The sequence below is a fragment of the Gekko japonicus genome, unplaced genomic scaffold, assembly GCF_001447785.1.
Source record: "Gekko japonicus isolate JY-2015 unplaced genomic scaffold, Gekko_japonicus_V1.1 scaffold457, whole genome shotgun sequence".
In the NCBI taxonomy this organism is placed as follows: domain Eukaryota; kingdom Metazoa; phylum Chordata; class Lepidosauria; order Squamata; family Gekkonidae; genus Gekko; species Gekko japonicus.
In genome coordinates, this window is record NW_015164196.1 from 990649 (window position 1) to 1005027 (window position 14379).

At 45.4% G+C, this 14379-nt stretch overlaps 1 protein-coding gene across 2 annotated transcripts in view; it reads right to left on the reverse strand.

Annotated features, from left to right (window-relative positions):
* Positions 1-11646, reverse strand: part of DEDD (death effector domain containing) — a 28331-nt gene extending 16685 nt beyond the window's left edge. The window contains exons 1-2 of one of the 2 annotated variants that reach the window (XM_015408365.1): positions 11570-11646; positions 9553-9667 (exon numbers count right to left, since the gene is read on the reverse strand). The gene's annotated coding sequence lies outside the window, so the exon portion shown is untranslated. Of the gene's footprint in view, positions 1-9552; positions 9668-10547; positions 10607-11569 lie in introns of those variants that run through there. The other variant, XM_015408367.1, reaches the window with a different exon arrangement.
* Between the last annotated feature and the right edge of the window lie 2733 nt (positions 11647-14379).

A 14379-nucleotide genomic window follows, 5' to 3' on the forward strand; every position in this document is an offset into this window, starting at 1 on the left:
TTCTTCTTCTTCTACTGGTCCAGAAAAGTCAGCACTGTTTACCCAGACTGGCAGCAGCTCTCCAGTGTCTCAGGCAAAGGTCTCTCTCGTCACCTACTGCCTGTTCTTTTTTTAACTGGAGATGCCAAGGACTGAACCTCGGACCTACTGTATGCAAAGCAGATGCTCCAACACTGAGCCACTCCAGAAACTTTTCAGTCATGACACATTTCCTACAGAATGCATGCCAGGAGGAGCTAAGAAAAACCACCACAGAACATGTATAGCTTTTCATTTCCAGACAGGATTTAAAATCTTGTTTGATACCGCTGGGCTGATGTGTTTTCTTATTGGAAGAAGAAAGTCTTTTAAAGAGGCTGACCTGGATTGGATCTTGTCATATCTCAGAAGCTAAGCAGGGTTGGCCCTGGAGAGTGTTTGGATGGGAGACCACCAAGGAATACAAGGATCACTATGCAGAGGAAGGCAATGGCAAACCACCTCTGTTAGTCGCTTGCCTTGAAAACCCCTAAGGGGAAGCCAAAACTCGGCTGCGACTTGATGGCACTTTACACACACACACACACACAGCCCTGTTTGAATGTTTGATTAATAGTCATCATTTGTACCTACAAACTGCCTTGAACTTCAAGGAAGACAGCAGAGATTTTTTAAAAAATAATTTAAATAAGCTACGTATTCATTCTTCGGTTTGTGGCCCTCTGCAAAAGCCTCCCCTTCCTTCTGTGCGTTCATTGGTGCTGCATGCTAAAGGAACCTAGTTTTCCCTTTTTTGCACGTATTCTAGTTCCTGTACACTGCTGTAACAGAATGACACAAAATGGATCAGAGATAGCCTTGGCGTCTGACAGCAAGTGACAGACCTCAATGATCAGCTAGCTAACTGGAAATTTGTTTCATTGTTTATTGCGTGGGAATGCCCTTCGACAAGCTCAGGGAAGGGTCCATGACAAGAATCCTGTCCTATCAGATCAAACCTGTGAGACGGGCTAGGCTAAGAGGTAGTGTCCCATCTGATGTCCTCATGTATGCTGAGCAAGAATCTGAACACAGGTCACTCTAGGACTTCACCCATGACATCCCACTGACTCTCCCACACCTGCATCTAAAGGATGGGCCTTTAACAAGCAGGTTAAGGCAGAGGAGAAAAGAGAGGCGAGAATGAGGGCATAACTGCCCTACAAGTCAGTGTGCCAGACTATGATTTATTTTATTTAGAAAACTTGTTTCCTACCTTTCTGCTCTTACAAGGGCCACCAAGGTCACTAACCATTTAAAGCATACATGATAAAAATCACATTATAAATCAACTAAAATCAACTCCTAAACATGCATCACTAAACCGATTTTTAAAGAGGTTAAAAAAACCAGAATTAAAATATGTATAAAACAGTTAAAATAGCATGAAAACATTGGTTATGAAGGAGGGATCATGGAACAATGAAACAAAACAAAGTCTTTGCCCACTGGTGGAAGATGGCAACAGAAAGGGACAGACAAACCTCCCCAGGGAGAGAGACGAGGTTAAAATCTCCATGCAACTGGGAAGCTTGCCAAGTGAGCTCTGGGCCAGTCACACACGCACTCAGCCTAACTCTGCCTCTCAGGCTCACTGTGAGAATGAAGCCAGGAAGAACTATATACACCACCTGACTGCTCTGGGAGAAGGATGGAAGTAAAATATACTAGACAGGTCCATGCTACAAACACAAACCAGTTCTACACAAGTTAAAACTGTTGTGGCACCCCCTCTTGCCAACCTTAGGAATGATAGTGCTGACAATTCTGTTAAGAGGCCTCTCCATTCTGAACTACAGTCCCCAGGACAAGGAAGGAAGGAAGGAAGGAAGGAAGGAAGGAAGGAAGGAAGGAAGGATCCATATGCTGTGATGTAGATAAAGCCCTGGGAAAGACGAAGATAGCCCACTGGATGGAATCATGGTCCATTTAGTGCAGTATCCTTTTCCCTAGTAGCCCCCCTCCCTGACTTCAGGAAGCTCACAAGCAGGGCAAGGGAGGCAACAGCCCTCCCCACATTATTCACCCCACTTTCAGGGGCCTTTCAGGGCTCAGGGTGGATTACAATTATAGACGTTATATAATAGTTTAAACAGTTAACGACATGATAAAATTATTAAAACCTACAACAAACAAGATGGCGATCAAGCACAATTTATAATCCCTGAAAAGACTCTCTGTATGAGTGCACGATAGGAACCAAATCCTGAGCAAAGGGGCCAACCACAGCCAACAGCACCAAATGGCTGATGCTAGGTGGAACACGTCAGGCTGATGTCAGAGACACTCGCCCCCTCAGCCGTAGGCCTGGCGGAACATCTCCATTTTGCAGGCCCTGCAGAACTGGAGCAAACCCCGCAGGGCCCTGATCTCATTTGGGAGCGTGTTCCACTATTTAGTCCTCACGGCCAATCTTATTAAAGCCAGCAGCCATGCCCACATCCTGTGACAGGGCATTCCTTAAGTTAATTACACATTGTGTACAGAAATAATTTTATTTTTTTCTGTCTTGAATTTACTGCTGGGTCACAGAGAGAAAAGAAAGAAAGAGAAGGGCATATTAAAAAAAAAAGAAAATTAGAGGCAGGTCTCATACTCCAGGTTAGGAGCCTGAAAAGACTGAACTCATCTGAAAAAAAATCTTTCTCAGACTTACTTTGGTATCTCAAAGAGGCACTAATAATGATGGGTTGGTAATATGCAAACTTTTATATTTAATCCATCAATTAAGGAGCTGGCTTAAGTGGGAAGATCCACTGTCTTGTTTTGAAGGACGAAATTTTCAAAGCCTCACCTAGGCATGGGTGGTTCTTGCACGTGGCCAGCCTGACCTCAACAGCTTTTTACAATGGATGGGCTGCGTCACTGCCGGATTTATTTATAGCTGGCAGGAACTCCTGAGAGGGAGCCGACAGCAGCTCTGCTCAACTGAGTTTCAGGTCAGACACTCATACATGGTTCAGTGTTAATCCCTTACTGTAAAATGACTGGGAGAGGCCCATTACTTATCTCACCCCTTTCTTTTTAACAGAGGAGCCGTCACCCATTGCTAATGAGGGAAGCAACTAACACACTGCTTCTCATAAAGGTGCAAAACTGGGTTATGCAAATCTGATTGGAAGTTAAGAGTTTGCCTGACTTGAGGCAATGCCCGAGAATGAAAATCTAAACCATGTAACTCATTTACTAATATGGGCACAATCCACTGAGGTGGTCTCCTGGTGCACATTTCATTGCAAAGGAACAGGAAGTGACATGAGAACATGTGTTCTCGAGCAGCTTCTATTCCTTCTAAGGGGCATCTGACGCAGCAGACCTTTCCAATGAGACCACTTCCAATATCGAAGCACAGAGCTGGAAGGGATCTCCGGGGTCATCTAGTCCAACCCCTCTCAATCGTCTCCTCTCCAGGCTAAACATACCCAGCTCCTTCAACTTTTCCTCACAGGACTTGGCCTCCAGACCACTCACCCTCTTTGTTGCCCTCCTCTGGACACGTTCCAGCTTGTCTATATCCTTCTTAAATTGGGGTGCTCGAAACTGAACATGATACTCTAGGTGAGGTCTAACCACTCAGCATCTGCCTTGCTTCTCATCCTTAGGTCAGTGTCTGGGAGGCAGGAGTGAAATTTCCATCAGAGGACTCCTTGCCACAGAGTTGCTAGCTACCTTGACCAGATCCAGTGTGCGCAAATGCCCTCCTGCTGTGCCCCCCACTGTGTTCTTCTACCAATGCAAACAAGTAAAGACCTCACCTCTCTCCCTGCACATGCAGTGGAGGAAAGACAGCTAGTGACAAGGACCCCAGACCCTACCAAAGGACTCTTGTGTTTTGATTATAGATGTATTATTTCGCAACCACAGCCACCTATAGGTTTCCCTGATTACAATCACTGGCGTGAACCAGAATCTTCAGCCAAAGGACTCTTGTGTTTTGATTCTAGATTTATTATTTCACAACCACAGCCACCTATAGGTTTCCCTGAATACAATCACTGGCGTGAACCAGAATCTTCACTCTGCCCACACATACATGACAAAATGGTGGGGTAGGAAATCCACTTTTGACTCCTACCTACCTCAGCTCCAACTGCTCTAGGCAATCTGACAGTACTGCAAAACCGTCCACTTAGAGTGATCATGGGTGTTAGCCATGCAACTCCAGACTTTGTCTGCTGGGGGTGACTCTGTCCTCTGCTCCAGAACTCATCTCTGAACCCTGCCCTACTTCACTTTCAGCCCCACTTCCTGATTCTAATCATGACCCCAGATTATCCCCACTATCTGCCACAAGGTGTCTGCCTCCAACCCCACAAGGCTACTGACCTAGTTCACCCCCTTTTCCTTAACCTCAGTCACCAGTTGTCAGGTACTGTCACTGTTGGGGGACTCCTGACAACTCCCCTCGCAAAACCTCCAGTACCAACGTAACCCAGAAGCAAGCAATATGCTTGTGCATATTTAGGAACAGGAAACTTAAAACTTGTGACTGAAGCTGCTACCTGGAAACCAAAGCAAAAAAGAAAACAAGGTCCACAAAAGAAGCCAGACTATCTACTTCTTTTTTTAACTAGACCCCCCTCCCCCAGTCATTTCCCACATTACAGAGCTGCAAACTTGGCAGTGCCATCATTTCTATAGGGAGCTGAAGCCAGCCGCTGCCCTGGCTCTCTGAATATACCCATGTGATGCATCTCAAGTATTCGCCAGATTTATTTATTTAAAACATTTATTAGCCACTTTTCTTCCTTACACAGCTCAAGGAAGCTTACAACATAGATAAAATACATAAAATAAAACACATTTTTAAAAACCCATAAAAACCAGCACTTAAAATCATGATTCAGGACTAGGGATGGGCACAAATCTCATCATGAACCTAAACAACTGAGGTTCATGCCACCTTGCTTAATCGACCCTCCCACAACCCTCCACGTGGTTATCGGGAGGTTCACACGGCTCATGGGAAGCGGGGGGGGGGTGAGAGGGAGTGCTGAAATGGCTTGCATCCAACTCAGCCTAACAGCTGACAGCCACACCAGCCAAGTGGGGGGGGGGAGCGAAAGGGATAGCTGAAATGGCTTGCATCCATTTCACCCTAACAGTTGGGTTTCCAAGCGGGAGGTGGGGAGAGGGGCTGGTACGCCTGACAGCTGCTAGGCTAAAATGAATGCAAGCCATTTCAGCAATCCCTCTCACTCCAAGTGGGGGGGGGGGGGAAGAAAAATGGACAGATTTAATGGCTCACAGCCATTTAACCCTTCCCGGGTGATTCCCCCCCCCCTTGTCCCAGCTGCGGCTTGCCATGGCCGGGAGAAAGGCAGCACGAACCGACCCATTCAGTTTGGGTGGTTTGGATACACTCCGAACTGAAATGTTCTGGTTTGTGCCCCTCCCTACTCAGGACTACTAATAAACATAATAAAATGCAGTCCTCAATAAAACCGTCTTCATCCACATCCTAAGGATTCAAAATGAGGGGGCCAGGTGCACCTCCTTAGGGAGATGGTTCCATAATCACGGGGCTGCCACTGAAAAGACCCTCTCTCATGTACCCACCAAACAAACTTCTTCAATTGGTGGGGCAGTCAGGAGGGCCTCTCCCTGTGATCTCAGTTCCTGGACATGAATGTATGGGGAAAAATAGTCCTTCAGATACCCCGGTCCCAACTCATGTAGAGATTTAAAGCTCAAAAACAACATCATGAATTGGGTTCAGGAGTGGATTGGTAGCCAGTATAATTTATATACTATTGGGATCACATGCGCCCAATAACTGGCCCTGATTAGCAGTTTAGCCGCAGCAATCCACACTAGCTGCAGCCTCCAAACACTCTTCAAGGATAACCCCAAGTATAGTGCATCGCAATAGTCCACGCTAGATTTAACTAGGGCATGGATCAATGTGGCTAGATCTGATTAAACCAGGAACGGATGCGCCAATGTTTTCCAACTGTTGCTGCTTTATTCAGAGCTCTGCAGAGAGAACTGCCACATGCAGCAACTCAAGAATGATGTGACAAACCACAGAACACTTGGAGGAAAGACATAAGGTAAGAAACTGAAGACCCAAGTCTAGGAAAGAAGAAATTCCAAAAGATCAAACTATAAGACAGTCAAGAACAGAGACCTTTCATTTCTAGAGCAAACAAGAAAGGGGCAAGCTGTAAACTGTAGATGGATGTGGGGCTAAACATTAGAGGGGAAACCCTTAATGAGAAAGATACATGCAATAATGCATGGAGGAGAGGGAGGAAGCACAGTTCAGCATGGGCTTTGCATGCTCAGAGATGCTTGCTTATTTCCCAGAAACTCTAAAAAGCAACTTCCAGACATGAAAGGCAACAGAGATGGGTCAAAGGTCTGATGCGGTTATAAGGTAGCTACACAGGAATTCTGAAATTCTGGGACAGGTTACAGCTCAGTGGTAGAGCACTTGAAGAAGGTCCCAGGTTCAATCACCAGTTAAAGGAATCTCAGACAGCACAGCTGTTCTCAGAGGAAAAGCCACAGTCTAGCCAAACTGGGCTAGATGAGCCAATAAAATGTATTCTTATCAGGCAGCTTCACATAGGACAAGCCAATCAATTTGGAGATCTCCTTCCCTGACCCTGGCCTGGTGGAAGTCTCTGCCTAATGACAATCTCACTCTGCGGGATCTAAGTGCACAGATGTTCCACCAGGCCCATGGTTCGACATCAAGCCTGGCCTCCGTCTCTCTTCTCCCCTATAGGATAGGATATAAACTGGATTCAAGCGCCATCTGGAATAGTTTGGAATTGTATTGGTTTTATTGTTTTAACTGTCTTAGTCTCATTTTAAATGTTATTAATGAAATGTTGTTCACCCCCCTGAGCCCTCATGGAGCTGCCTTATACTGAACCAGACCATCGGTCCATCAAGGCCAGTACTCAGACTGGCAGAGGCTCTCCAGGGCCTTAGGCAGAGGTATTTCACATCAATTACTACCCAATAGTTTTAACTAGAGATGCCGGGGATTAAACCTGGGACTTTCTGCATGTCAAGCACATATTCTGCCACTGAGTTACGCCTCTCTCCCCAAGTCAAAGAATAAAAGATGCCTATGAGCATGCAAAAAGTGCAATTCCCCTCTTCCTTGAGTAAGCCAGGCCAGCCTGCACAGGAAAGTTTGTCCCAGATGTTCAAGTCCAGCATTTCAGGTTCTGGAGATCACGCACTATGTAAATATAAGTCCCAAGCCTCAAGAACAGAACCACACACTCTTATAGATGCATCTTTCAGTGGTGCTACTATGCAACTGCTCATCCAGCTTTGCGTGGGGCAGCTGGTCACTATCCACCTCAGAGCCTAGAGGAGAAGTGCGCCACTTAGTTGTGATTCCAGCTAATCCATTACACACAGCATCCCATCTTTCTGCTTCATGGCTCTGAATTCTAGACAGGTAGGAACGCAAGGGGAGAGAGAACCCTCTTCTGCTTTATTTATTCACTTCAAAATTTATATCCTGCTTTACCATCTGCACAATGGCCACCAAAGTGGCTAGCAAAAAATGCACAATAAAACCACGTTTTAAAACCATTGGACTCAATTCCCCTCTAACGCACATCATCAGAACAATTAAACCCAAACATAAAACACACACTAAAAAAAAAAAAAAAACAGGGGAGGAAGCAGGGATCACTTAGGGAATGCCAGATGAAACAAAAAATGGTCTTCACCCACTGGCGGAAGATGGCAACAGAAGGGGACAGATGGATCTCCCTGGGGAGAGCTTTGGTGCTGTGACAGAGAAAACCCTGTCCCAGGTTGCCACCCACCTAATCTCAGAAGGCAGGGGCACACAAAGCAAGGCCTCTGAAGATAACTGCAGTGATCAAGCGGGTTCATAAGGGAGAAGACGGTCCTTCATAAGTGCTGGTCCAAAACCATACAGGGCTCTGAAGGATAAGACCAGCGCCTGGAATTGTGTCTGGAAACCAACTGGGAGCCAGTGTAGATGGGCCAAGACTGGAGTGAGATGGTCTGTACGACCCACTCCAGTCAACATCCTCGCTGCAGCATTCTGTGCCAACTGAAGTTTCCGAACACTTCTCAGGGGCAGCACTGTGCAGAGCGCGTTGCAGGAATCTAATCTAGACATTACCAGGGTTTGCACCACAGTGGCCAGATCTTTTCTGGCCAGGGAAGGCCACACAGCTGGCTAACCAGTCAAAGCTGGTATTCAGCAGCAGGCTTGGGTGCGAGGGCATCCCCAGAATACAGAGCTATTCCTTCAAGAGAAGTGCAACCTCATCCAGAAGAAGCAAGCTTGGGTGCGAGGGCATCCCCAGAATACAGAGCTATTCCTTCAAGAGAAGTGCAACCTCATCCAGAAGAGGTGATATCCCAGGTCAGACTTTCCACCCACTAGTAGCACTTCTATGTCATCAGGATTAAGCTTCAGTTTATTAGTCCTTATTGACTCCAAAACTGGTTCAGGGTTTCTATAGCCTCCCTGGGATCAGCTAGAAGCACGAGATCCATAGCTGACCATCTGAACAAAAACTTCAGAGCCTGACAAACTAAACCAAATGGTGGCTGCATCCACCCCCTCTCCAACTCTCTCATGCACAGGCTCTCCTGCTGTCTGAAGTGAGAGCTCCGATTTCTGGGGGGAAAGGTACATTTTAAAAGCCTGCAGATATGCATCCCAACAGCAAACACCAGGGTTTCGTTAACTCAAACCTCACTGCAATTAAGTGGCTCAGGACTCTCTCTGCCTCAGTCCCTCCACCTCAATCTGGGGAGAACAATGCTCACCTGCCTTTAAAAAAGTAAATATTTTCAAGGTAATTCAACTGTACCTGGGCCTGAAACCCTGTGATACACCAACTTTACACCTGCAGCCATTCTGGCAACACACAAAGACCAGCACTGCTACTCAAGAGCTATTTTGCCACTGAGCTACGGCCATTTAGAATCCCTCTGGCTCAGTTCACTGGAGCCCTTGGTGAAGATTTATCCTAGTAATACAGTTTCAGCGCACAAGCCCGAGACAAAATCATTTGCCAAAGGCCACCGTGACTCAACAGGCTCAACAGTCGCTTGCACAGCTCCCAATTCCATTTCAAAAACCAGCTGTACACATGCCATATGAATTTGTGAGGCTCACACAAGAAGTCCCCAAAAATGAAGCAGGTCATGGTGGCAAGCTGTGGTCCAATCTCGTGCGCTCATCACAATTTGTGCAAGCAGCAAAAAGCAAACTCCAAGCTCCGTTCCACTGAGCAAAGTTTCCTATTCCTGTTATGAGTGTAGCCAAGAGCTGCTTTCAGGAAAGAGGTTCTTTTCAGCCACTTGATTCCTTGAGAGCTCCAGCGACTCTGTCATGCTCCACTCCAAAAGGGCAGGCCGGCCACCAGGAAGGCAGCCAGCCGCAGCCTTGCTGTCTTTATACTAATGAGCAACGGGAAGAGCATGGAAACGGAGAATGAATCACCAATCATATTATGGCAGAGTTCAGGAAGAAAGCAGCATGCAAAAAAACACGGTAAAAGTCATGGTAAAACCTACCTTAAATCCTCTTGCGAGTGACCCTGTTTGCCACGCTTAGATCCAGTCTCGCGCAGGCAGCAGCACCCAGAGGGCCAAACGTGAACGTACAAACTCTCTAGCCAACTTCATTTTACTTTTTAGAATTTAGAAAAAAAGGAAAAAGAAAATCTTTGCAAATGCGCTCAGAGACCAAGGTGGCTTCTCTTCTAAAGCAAGACTTTTAAATGCACGATCCTAGAACAGCCCATCCCCCCCCAACAACTATCCACTTCTCCTCCCTTCATTTGCTTTAAAAAGAAATTGCACAAAGAATGGCTGTAAAAAGCCCAAAACTATCCAGAATAAACTTCAGGAAAGGTACTTGGGTTTTAAATCTCTTCTCTTTTTTCTTACCACCAGCAAGTGCACCCTTATTAACACCCAAATACAGGCAACAGTCTCTCCTGACCTTGCTTAATATTTCAATGATTTTTGAGATGAAAACCCATAAACCAGTGGGAAGATAATCATAAATACTTGAACTACAAACTTGTTAAACTTCCCTTTCACTTGGGATCCTCCCCCCATTATTTGCAATGAATGGTTTTTAAGGCTTTCTCACTCTCTCAACAACTTTTTATAACGTATTTTTTTAATTCATGGGATTGGTGACCACAGACTCTCCACCCCAGCACCTCCCAAAAGCAAAAGAGATATTAAACTTTCAGCTATCTGATTTATTCTGAAGCAAATCAGCCTTAGAATTTCCTTTCTGCTGAGATTATAGTTCCACACCTTTGCACATCTTTAATGCATTAAGAATCCAACTCCACAGAAATATGCCTCCCTGCCATATATGGCTAACCTACAAAAAGAAGGGATTATCAGAAATAAAGATGCTTAGTATATTCATATGGAGTGGGGGATGTTTGAACTAGAAGTCTGGCAGGCGTTCTCTCTACTGGTTTTAATCAACATATGTACAAGAAACCCCAACAGTTCTTATTCTCGCATCTACCCTTTATCATACATACCCTCCTATTTTCTTCATTTTCCCATTCAGCCGCAAGGAAAACTTAGGTTGCAGTCCTATGTACACTTACCAGGGTGTAAGCTCACTCAAAACAGTGGGACTCACTTCCAAGTAAACATGCACACAACTGGGATGTTAGATTTGTTTATCAGAAACACTGAGAGGAACATGCAGATTTCAGAATGCGGCATTTTCAAGGCTTGTAATTATAAGCGACTGCCCTTGCAATGCCTCCTCCTCCTCTTTTTCCTGCTACCTCACTCTTCCTTTGCCCTACCTCCTGCTTAATAATCACAAAAAAAAAAAATCAAGACCAACAAGATTAATTATCACAAGCATGGGGGAAACCACACAAACACAGTGCAGGGTTTCCTAGGTCTTGGCCCAGATTCCACAATCCCCTCCCTGCCTGTTCACTTCTTACAAGCCCTTCTACCCTGATGTTTCCCCCAGGAAGGGTCCAAAAAATGAACAGCACCAACCCACACTAGACCCTGCTCCTTTTCCAAACTGGCTGAGACCTTTATGTTTGCCACCCCCCCAAAAAAAAAAGCAGACAGGAATGGCAGTGAATAACTTTTTAAGGGAAGTGAACTGTCCTTCCTCTCCCCCACCAATTATATCTCCCCTTCTATTAACCTCACTGCCTTGGGTGGTGGCCAGAGTGGAGGGAGAAGGGACAGCAATTACAAGGAAAGGGGGCGGCTTTCCCCTCTCCAGTAATAATAAATTCTAACTCTAGCGCCCCTCAGTTTCCTCAAGCAAGCTTAAGGGAAGATGGTTAACTTGGGGGGGGGGGTAATTCTCTCCTTTTCCCCCACCAGTTCAGAACTCCCTTTCTGTGTTCCCACCACCTTCTTCAGGTAGACGAGGAGAAGGTGGCCTGGTCAGCACGGGGGTGGGTGGGCTCCTCCTTCTCCCTTCTGCCCCCCTTTCCTTCCACACACCCTCCCCAAGACAGACCCCAAGCGCCCCTCCCCACTCCTGTTCAGGGCCGGGATTTGCCGTCTAGGCCTCTCTCACTCTCTCCTGAGGGCCATCAGGGCAGCCATATTGGATCCATCAGCTTCTTTCCCCCCCGGTTCTGACCGAGCCTCGGCCGGGGCTGGAGCAAGAGGAACATCCGGGCAACCGGCACCTCCCTCTTACCGAGGCAGAGCTGCCTACATCCGGGCGTCCGCCGACCCAGCGACCTACTTCCTGAACTTCCGTCCCTTTTTTCATTCTTCCGGCCAGGTTGAAGCTGCCGCCGTCGCCGCCATTTTTGATGTTGGAACAAAAACAAAGCAGCGCGCGTCCATGAGGCCATATTTGTTAAGGGCATGCCTAGCTGACTTCTCTGCTATTGGAGATAACGGGAGTTAAGAGCCATCTTGGGCTAGAAATGGCAAGCGCGAGGAAGGGCAACATATTCCAAGACCGCGGGAGTGGACTAGTTTGAAAGGTGAAGCCCCACCCATTTCCTTTTGCAATTACCCCAACCCTTTTGAACTTTTTTCCAGTGCCACAGCTCTGAGCCGTTGAACCAGTAATTCTGATCAAAGTGCTTCTGAGCATATGCAAAGTGCTGACTGAAGTATAGGATACTTGAACACGAGCAATCTTTCTATTTTTGCACACCTGGCATTTGGTATGATACTTTCAAGCAGTCAAAGATCACACAATACCTTGCTGTAAATGAGCCCCAAATGAAAATATAGACATGCATTGTAAAAATCCTATTTATGAAGGATCACTTCACAAGGTGCACTATTACACACAACTGAAGAGTGTACTTTATATTGTCTTCATTTATTCCCCCAACAACCTGGCATATACACTGTTTTAAAAAACAACAGAGCGATCATTCTTCAACTCACTGACACATTTGGAAACATAATTGTTCTACAATATGTTGTTTATCTACAGCTCACATTATATCTCAGCAGCTGCAATGTGTGACATGATATGCTGTGCATTGCACAGTACATTAACATACATGCACATGCATTTACAAAAATGTGCAACAGACAAAATGTATTCAGCTGCTAACTCCTCATAGTTTTCACTTTTAGAGAATGGAACCCTGATCAACTATAACTGTCAATTCACAGTACCAAGATTTAAGGTATCACCAACATAACTGAGGCAAGCACTGTACTTAGAGAGCCAGTTTGGTGTAGTGGTTAAGAGTGCGGACTCTAATCTGGGAGAACCAGGTTTGATTCCCCACTCCTCCACTCACAGCTGCTGGTGTGACCTTGTGTCAGTCATAAGTTCTTTCAGAGCTGTTCTCTCAGGGGCAATTCTCAAGAGCGCTCTCTCAGTCCCACCTACCTCACAAGGTGTCTGTTGTGGGAAGGGAAAGGGATTGTAAACCGCTCTGAGATTCCTTCTGGAAGTGAAGGGTGGGGTATAAATCCAATCTCTCCTTCTTCTACTTGCTTATACAACAGCAAGCATGGTATTTGTTCTTTCTGCCTTCACAACAGTTATCAAGGAGGCTAACAATTTAGAACATACATGGTATGTTTCTGCCTTCACAACAGTTATCAAGGAGGCTAACAATTTAGAACATACATGGTAAATCACATTTTAAAGCCATTAAAATCAATCCCCCCCCCAACACAGATCATTAAACCAAATTAAAAAGAGAGTTTAGATACATAACAGATAGATTGTCAGTCTACAGCTAGGAAAACCAGAGTTCAACCCCCACTCTCCCATTACTCTTATTGGGTGACGACAAGCCACTCACTTGCCTTTTAACTGAACCTACCTTACAGAGACAACGATTCACCAGTGAGAGGGACCAGAAAATACAGACTGTCCTTGACATATAAGAACAATGTCTAAAGAAATACACTACACCTAACTGAAGGAGGGGAGACCCATGTATACTACCCTGAGCTTCTTTGAGGAACGGTGGGATAAAAGCATACTAGATAAGGCTGTATGATTCCTCATTTGGAAAGTACACACTGTTGCAGTTTATTCCTTCATCCAAATTTTCCTTCAAAAGCCAGGACTAGAAAGTGTTTTAAACTGAAAAAGTGACTGTGCAGGACTTCTAAAATTCAAAGACAGGTTGCACTTACATCAGAACTACATGGTTGAAATCTCAGATCCCACAAACACCCATAACAATGCATGTACATGAACACTAAGATCACAGGGTTGCCAACCTCCAGGTGATAGCTGGAGATCTGCCACTATTACAACTGATCGCCAGGCAACAGAGATCAGTTCACCTGGAGAAAATGGATGCTTTGCAGAATGGACTATATAGCATTATACCCCAGCTGAGGACCCTCCCCTCCCCAAACCCCACCCTCCTCAGGCTCCACTCCTGAAATCTCCTGGTATTTCCCAACCTGGAGCTGGCAATCCTAAACATACAATCTGCTTGTTTACAGCTGCTGAGGTTCGTTTTGAACTGCTAATAACATATTGCAGGATTATTAAGGTTTTCTAGTGCATCTTTAGCCAAAAGAACTTTCACTCTCTTGTTATCCCTAAATGATGCAAAGAGGGACATTGTAGAATAAAAGAATATACTAGCCAGGAAAGAGAAAAACCTTGAGACCTACCGAGAAATAATACAACAGAGGAAGAGAAGAGGAAGGAAGGAAAATATGAAATAAAAATATTGCTTAGTAAAACAAGGAAAAATAGGTTTTAAAAATAAATGTAACAAATATCCTCTTCTCCTTTCCCCTACATTCTTTAATGTAAGCGAAACTTCGTCTAGGGGACTGCTGAAGACAATATTGGACAGTGGACAAATCACAATTTTTTGTTCTTCTCACTTACGCCTTTCAATAGATATAATTAGAAAGTAGGGTAAAAGTGTT